A 7,044-nucleotide genomic window follows, 5' to 3' on the forward strand; every position below is an offset into this window, starting at 1 on the left:
AGGAACAAACGAAAGAATGCAAGATGGAATTTCCAGTACCTCTTTTTAAGATACATTTGGTGTTAGCATATTACAATTATTTTATTGCATCATTATCATTAGTATGATTAATAGCCAAGTATTTCCTCCTGACGTTATGTGTTACGATCTTAGAATTTTGAGGACTTTGACCACTGCAAGTCGGGAGCAGGAATTTTTTATCTAAAATAATAGACTCTACTCCCTTCTATATAACTTAGCAAGACTGCCAGATGTACAGGATAACATTTGGAAAATAAGATTGGATTCATCCGCTAGTGACCAAATTCAGGCTTTAATAATGAGGAATGCTTTCCCTGAGATCTAAAACATCTCACAAGAGATCTAAGACATGTCACAACAAAAGACATGGAATTTTTTTACCACATAAGATTAAAAAGATGGTCAAATTTTGTTTTACCGTGAGCAAACAAATGAGACATTTAATCTAGGGTCTGTCTCCATATGTTCCCTTGGTGCAGATCTCCCACAATTCATTCATTTAGCAATAAATACTCATCACCCACTGTGCTAGGCACTGTGCTAGGTGTTTGTGATATAGCGATAAGCAAAACAGACAAAAATCCCTACTGTCATGGGAAAGAAAAAAAATGACGAAAAATAAGCAAAACATACTATGTTAGATAGTGGTAAGTGATGAAATGAAAATAAGAGAGCACTCGCAATTTTAGAGAGGGTGATAGAGGGACCAGAGAAGGCTCAGGAGAAGGTGACATTGGAGTTAAGTGACAGAATGAGGAAACTGGCCATGCAGCTATCTGGAGGAACAGTATTCCAGGCAGAACAGCAACTGCAAAGTCACTGCAAGTGGCCATGTTCCTGGCAGATTGGAGGAACAGTAAGAGGGTTTACTACTGGAAAAGAGGGGGAGACGAATGGGGAATGCAGTTAGAGAGTAACAATAGCCACCGCACCTTGGGCTTTGTAGGCCATTGTAAGGAGTGTTACTTTGAGCAGAAGAGTGACATGATCTGAGTTAATGTTTTCATAGGACTGCTTTGGGTGCTGGGTGGAGAGTAGACAATGGAGATAAGGGCAAAAGCAGGGAGATCAGTCAGAAGTTATTGCTGGCTTGGACCCAGGTAATAATAGGTGGAGATAAGTGGACGCATTTTAGACATATTTTAAAGAAAGCCCGCCAAATTTGCTGACATTGAATATGGAGTGTGAGACTATCAGTCACTCCCATGGGTATGAAAATCTTAAGAAACAGAATTGGAACTCATTAGAGGCAGAGTGTACTCTGAGAGAAACATTAGAAAAATAGTTACTTGTTCCTGTGGTTCAGAAATAAGGACAAGTCCTAAAGCATTGATAGTGTGCAGGGAGAAGAAAGAGTGATGAAAATTCAGTGAAAACACAATGGGGTTTTGTTACACATCAGAGTGTGAAGGTGAGAGCTGAAGGGGGAAGGGGGAGCCAAAGAAGTGCCAGGTTTCTGCCCGAGGCTTACCCCAGAGAAGGACAAAAGGATATTAGTACCTTGTTAATAAAGGCAACTCTTGTCACTGGGAGTTTTCCCAGAGCCTGAAATATGGGACACCTTTCACGTGTGGAGTAAAGAATCCTGGAATTTTATAGTTGAAAAAGAATTCTGAGATTACCTGGGCTCACCTCATCAACATCAAAAAGGAACGAGAAAAATTAAGTGTTTTGCCTCAGATTACATTCCTGGTTAATGACAGAATAACATCAGAACTGGAGTTTTCGATTTCCTTTTTTTTTTTTTTCTGAGGTAGAGTCTCGCTCTATCCCCCAGGCAGGAGTGCAGTGGCACTACCTCAGCTCACTGCAACCGCTGCCTCTCAGGTTCAAGCGATCCTCTCACCTCGGCCTCCTGAGTAGCTGGGATTACAGGCACCCACCACCACACCCAACTACTTTTTGTATATTTAGTAGAGACCGGATTTCATCATGTTGGCCAGGCTGGTCCCGAACTCCTGGCCTCAAGTGATCCGCCCGCCTCGGCCTCCCAAAATGCTGCGGTTATAGGCGTGAGCCACTATGCCAGCCTCAATTTCCATTTGGGGCTCTTTTCTGCTACAGAACATTCAGAATCCCACTAATGTGAGTCCAGACTGTTTCTAACACAGTTGTTTGGAAAGCCATCTATGTTCCTTACAAAGTACTCCGTTGTACAATGCTATTTCATTTCTTTGAATTATAGCAGAGAGAAAGCCTTAATTAGGTGCTCTATTTAAGACACCTAATTGCCTTTTTATCAAGGAGGGTACATTCCAGAATCAACAATCTGCAGGCAGCATTAGCTATAGCAATGCACAACAAATACGTGAACTTTGAATTTGAATCCTTAAATCTAAAAGCTTTGAATTAACATCTGTTTTCTAGAAATTCCTTGACTTCTGAGAATTTTTATTAAGGAATTCAGATTTGCTATAGTTCAACAGAGCTGTAATTCTCCAGACATTGCCTTCAATAATGCTAATACTGCATTCCATAGTAGAGATTTTTTTTTCCCCTTACAGTTACATTCTCAGTGGAGAAAACTGGCAATTAGGAAGCTTCTCATGTTTTAACAACTTTTTTTAAAAATTAATTTAGCATCAACATTTATTTTAGTGGAGCCTGTGGGGTATGACCCTGGGCTCACCTCATAGCATTCTGAGTTCTTGGTTGTCTCATCTGAAAATGAAGAAAGTGAACCATTTGATTTCTTTTCTTTTTTTTTTTTTTTTTTGAGACGGAGTCTCGCTCTGTCACCCAGGCTGGAGTGCAGTGGTGCGATCTCAGCTCACTGCAAGCTCTACCTCCTGGGTTCACACTATTCTCCTGCTTCAGCCTCCTGAGTAGCTGGGACTACAGGTGCCCACTGCCACCCCTGGCTAATTTTCTGTATTTTTAGTGGAGACGGGGTTTCACCTTGTTAGCCAGGATGGTCTCAATCTCCTCCTGACCTCGTGATCTGCCTGCCTTGGCCTCCCAAAGTGCTGGGATTACCGGCATGAGCCACTGCACCCAGCTGAACCATTTGATTTCTGAAGTGTCTTTCAGTCCTGGAGTTTTCCACCATGTAGGCAGAAGGGAATATGCAAAAATAAAAACTTACCTTCACAGGATAAGAGAAATGTTGGTGATTTTCTTTCTTTAAAAAGTTTGTTTTTTATTCAACTATTAAAATATTAAATTATCAGCATTATATAAAGTCATCATTAGTATAAAAATAAAATTTCATGCCAGATTGTTACTTTCAAAGACAGCTAAGCGCTTTATGCTATGTTGATGTCCTCTTGTTAGAAGCATGTAAATTTTTTTTTTTTTTTTTTTGAGACGGAGTCTCGCTCTGTCGCCCAGACTGGAGTGCAGTGGCGCAATCTCGGCTCACTGCAAGCTCCGCCTCCTGGGTTTATGCCATTCTCCTGCGTCAGCCTCCCGAGTAGCTGGGACTACAGGCGCCCGCCACCTCGCCCGGCTAGTTTTTTGTATTTTTTAGTAGATACGGGGTTTCACTGTGTTAGCCAGGATGGTCTTGATCTCCTGATCTTGTGATCCGCCCGTCTCGGCCTCCCAAAGTGCTGGGATTACAGGCTTGAGCCACCGTACCTGGCTAGAAGCATGTAAATTTTTAAAGGGTGAACTATTCAGTGAAAGATTATCCAAGAAAGACAACCAAAATGGAAATAAAGCCTACATATGGAGCCTCAAAAAAAAAAAAAAAAGGTAAAAAGAAGAGGAACTTCTAGTCTACTCTTCAACTCACTCTTCTTGTTCACATAACAAGATAAACTTAATCTGTCTCAGGAAGAAGTAATAATTATGCCAATTATAGCTCTTCGTCTCTAAAATTTCGCTATTAAAATACGGGAGGGGGCTGGGCACGATGGCTCACGTCTATAATCCCAGCACTTTGGGAGGCCGAGGCGGGTGGATCACCTGAGGTCAGGAGTTTGAGACCAACCTGGCCAACATGGTGAAACCCCGTCTCTACTAAAAATACAAAATTAGCGGAACGTGGTGATGTGCGCCTGTAATCCCAGCTACTCTGGAGGCTGAGGCAGGAGATCCGTTTGAACTAGGGAGGCAGAGGTTGCAGTGAGCCAAGATCGCACCACTGTACTCCAGCCTGAGCAACAGAGACACTGTCTCAAAAAAAAAAAAAAAAAAAAAAAAAAAAGGAGGGTAAATTCCTAAGTGTCCATTAGGCAGAAACTTTGGTTGTTTCCTATGAAGGATAAGGATGTGTGATGTCTACACAGCTCTGAAGATATCATATAACTGCTTAATATTAGCAACTTAGTTGGGTTTCTAAACTCCTGTTATGTAAGATGAATCATCCCCCCAGTAACATAAAGAATTAGTAACACAATTCTAATCAAAAGGAGTCAAGCTGGGAGATTCGGTGTCTCTGAGCTTAGCTTTTGTTCTTATGTACTGTGATTGCTTAGACTTAGAGGATCTCTGAAACCTGATAGAAAGCCAAAATGAGTCTTTTATTCTTGGCAACACTGGCCTTGGACTTCTGTTGTCTGTCCTTCTGGTTCTTTCTGTATCTTGACTTCTCTGACCCTGGAAACTTTTATCTTCCTTCCAGAATTGGGCCGTTATCTTTAGCCACTTTCAACTTTATTTTTAAACTATTCTTTGCAATTATCAGTTTTTACTTGGCTTCATGATATTGTGAAATATTTATTTGGTCTTCATCTCTGTTTCCTGACATAGAATTCTTAACCCTTGTAATCTCCAGAAGAGTGTCTTCTGTATGCTAATGAGATGACTGGTGGCTGGATAGCTTCAGAATAAGGTCTGGTCAACCGAGAAAGACCAAGATAGAATTAAAGGGTGGGGATTTCCAGCCCCACCACTAACCTTCTGGGACGGGAGAGGGGCTGAAGGTTAAGTTGCCCGTGAGGTACTAAGTCATTTCTACATAACCGAGCTTCCATAAAACCACAAAGGACTGGGTTTTGAGAGTTTCTGGATGACTAAACACACTGAGGTTCCTGGAGGCCGCCATTCCTACGGAGGGCATGGAAGCCCTCCTTTATTCTATTATTTTTACTAAACAGGTAAACACAGTGTTTCCCTGAGCTCTGTGAGCTGCTCTAATAAATTAATAAAACCCAAGAAGGGAGTTGTGGGTACCCCAACTTACAGCTGATGGGTTAGAAACACAGGTCACAGTGTGGGGCTTGTGATTGGCATCTGAAGTGGGGCAATCTTGTGGGACTAAGCCCTCAATGTATGGGATCCTATGACGTAGATTGTGTTAAAATTGAATTTAAAGGACACCTGGCTGGTGTCCACTGTAGAATTGATTGCTTGGTGTGCGAAGAAACATCCCCACACATTGGGTGTCAGAAATTGTGTTGTGTGAGAGTACAAAAAAGCACTTTTGGTTTTTTTCCTATAACAGGCTAAAGTAAAAACTTTTTTTTTTTTTTAACTCAGTAAAAAGTGACTAAGGCTGTCATTATGGGTGTCTACTCCATCCGTTCCACACAACATAGGAGCCAGGCAGTACTGCACCCCCTAAATAACCTGTACCACAATTTCTCATGTGCTGTGGCCACATCGTGCTGATGCACAGGCCCTCTGCAAAGATGATCTCCAAGAGACCCAAATGGAAATCGATACAAAACACATCCTATCTTCAGCAGCCATTGGGGATTTCACTCGCCTTCTTTTTTTTTTTTTTTTTTTTTTTTTTTGAGATAGGGGTCTTGCTCTGTCACCCAGGCTGGAGTGGTGCGATCTTGACTCACTGCAACCTCTGCCTCCCAGGTTCAAGTGATTCTCCTGCCTTAACCTGCTGAGTAGCCAGGATTACAGGTGCTCACCACCACACCTGGCTAAATTTTTGTATTTTTAGTAAAGACAGAGTTTCACCATGTTGGCCAGGCTGGTCTCAAACTGCTGACCTCAGGTGATCCACCCCCCTCAGCCTCCCAAAGTGCTGGGATTACAGGCGTGAGCCACCAGGCCTGGCTTTTTATTTATTTATTTATTTAAGAGGTAGGTATCTCACTATGTTGCCCAGGATGGCTTCGAACTCCTGGGCTTAAGTGATCCTCCTACCTCAGCCTCCCAATAGTTGGGACTACAGGCACAAGCTACTGTACCTAGCTTTCACGAACCTTTTAACATGACCATCTCTTATTCCAGCCTGCCGCCTGTTCTCTTTTCTCAGTCTTTCTTCTCCCTGCCAAAAGTGCTCTACTTCCATTTCATGTCTTGTAGGAAATTTCTCTGTATCGTCTCTGCCCTATCTTGTGGGCTGCTTTGTTGAAGGGTCTAATGATCCTTTTTTCGGGGGCAGTAAATTTAATCTTAGGGTGCAAAGCAAACATTATTTAGGAGAAAGGAGGGAATGAAAACTATATCTGTTTGAAATAGTTTCAAGAAGTTTAAACAGAACTTCAGTAGAGCCAGAAGGTAAAAAATTAAGAAAAAAATGGAAATGTCCCATTCCGTGTGGAGACTGGCCACATAAATATATCTCCTCTCCTTCCTAGAACCCCAGTTAACTGACAGTGAAAGAATATAAAGGGAATAAACTTATAATTATTACAAGAATACAAAATAGGCCATCAGATCAGTAGATGTGACATTAATAAGTGTCTAGAAGATCAAGAGTGATAGAGTTGCAAGAGGTGGGGAGGAGATCGAGAGACAACGAAGCAGGATGAAGCATTTTAGTTCACAGCCTAAGATACTTATGGAAGCACATACCACCAGAGGCCGAGGCGAGGGTTGGGATCACATGCTCCTGGTTTAAGGAAGATAGGAAACTAGTGTGGAGCTGAGAAGACGCACTAATTGAAAGTTAGACGTCCAGCCCCATAGAATTTCAGGTGTCATGCACCTATTTCCTTGAAAAGGGATCTTCAGATTCTGTTTTTGGATAAATTAAATGGCCCTATAATAAAGATTTTAGCATTCTGACCTTTGTATATCCTACAAACGAAAGAACTGAATCTCATAGAGCAGTCTTCTGGGTAGTGGGCCCTGATCCCTCAAATAGCACTTACAAGTGTTTGCTTTTTTGTT

The sequence above is a fragment of the Rhinopithecus roxellana genome, chromosome 5 (genome assembly GCF_007565055.1).
Source record: "Rhinopithecus roxellana isolate Shanxi Qingling chromosome 5, ASM756505v1, whole genome shotgun sequence".
NCBI lineage: Eukaryota > Metazoa > Chordata > Mammalia > Primates > Cercopithecidae > Rhinopithecus > Rhinopithecus roxellana.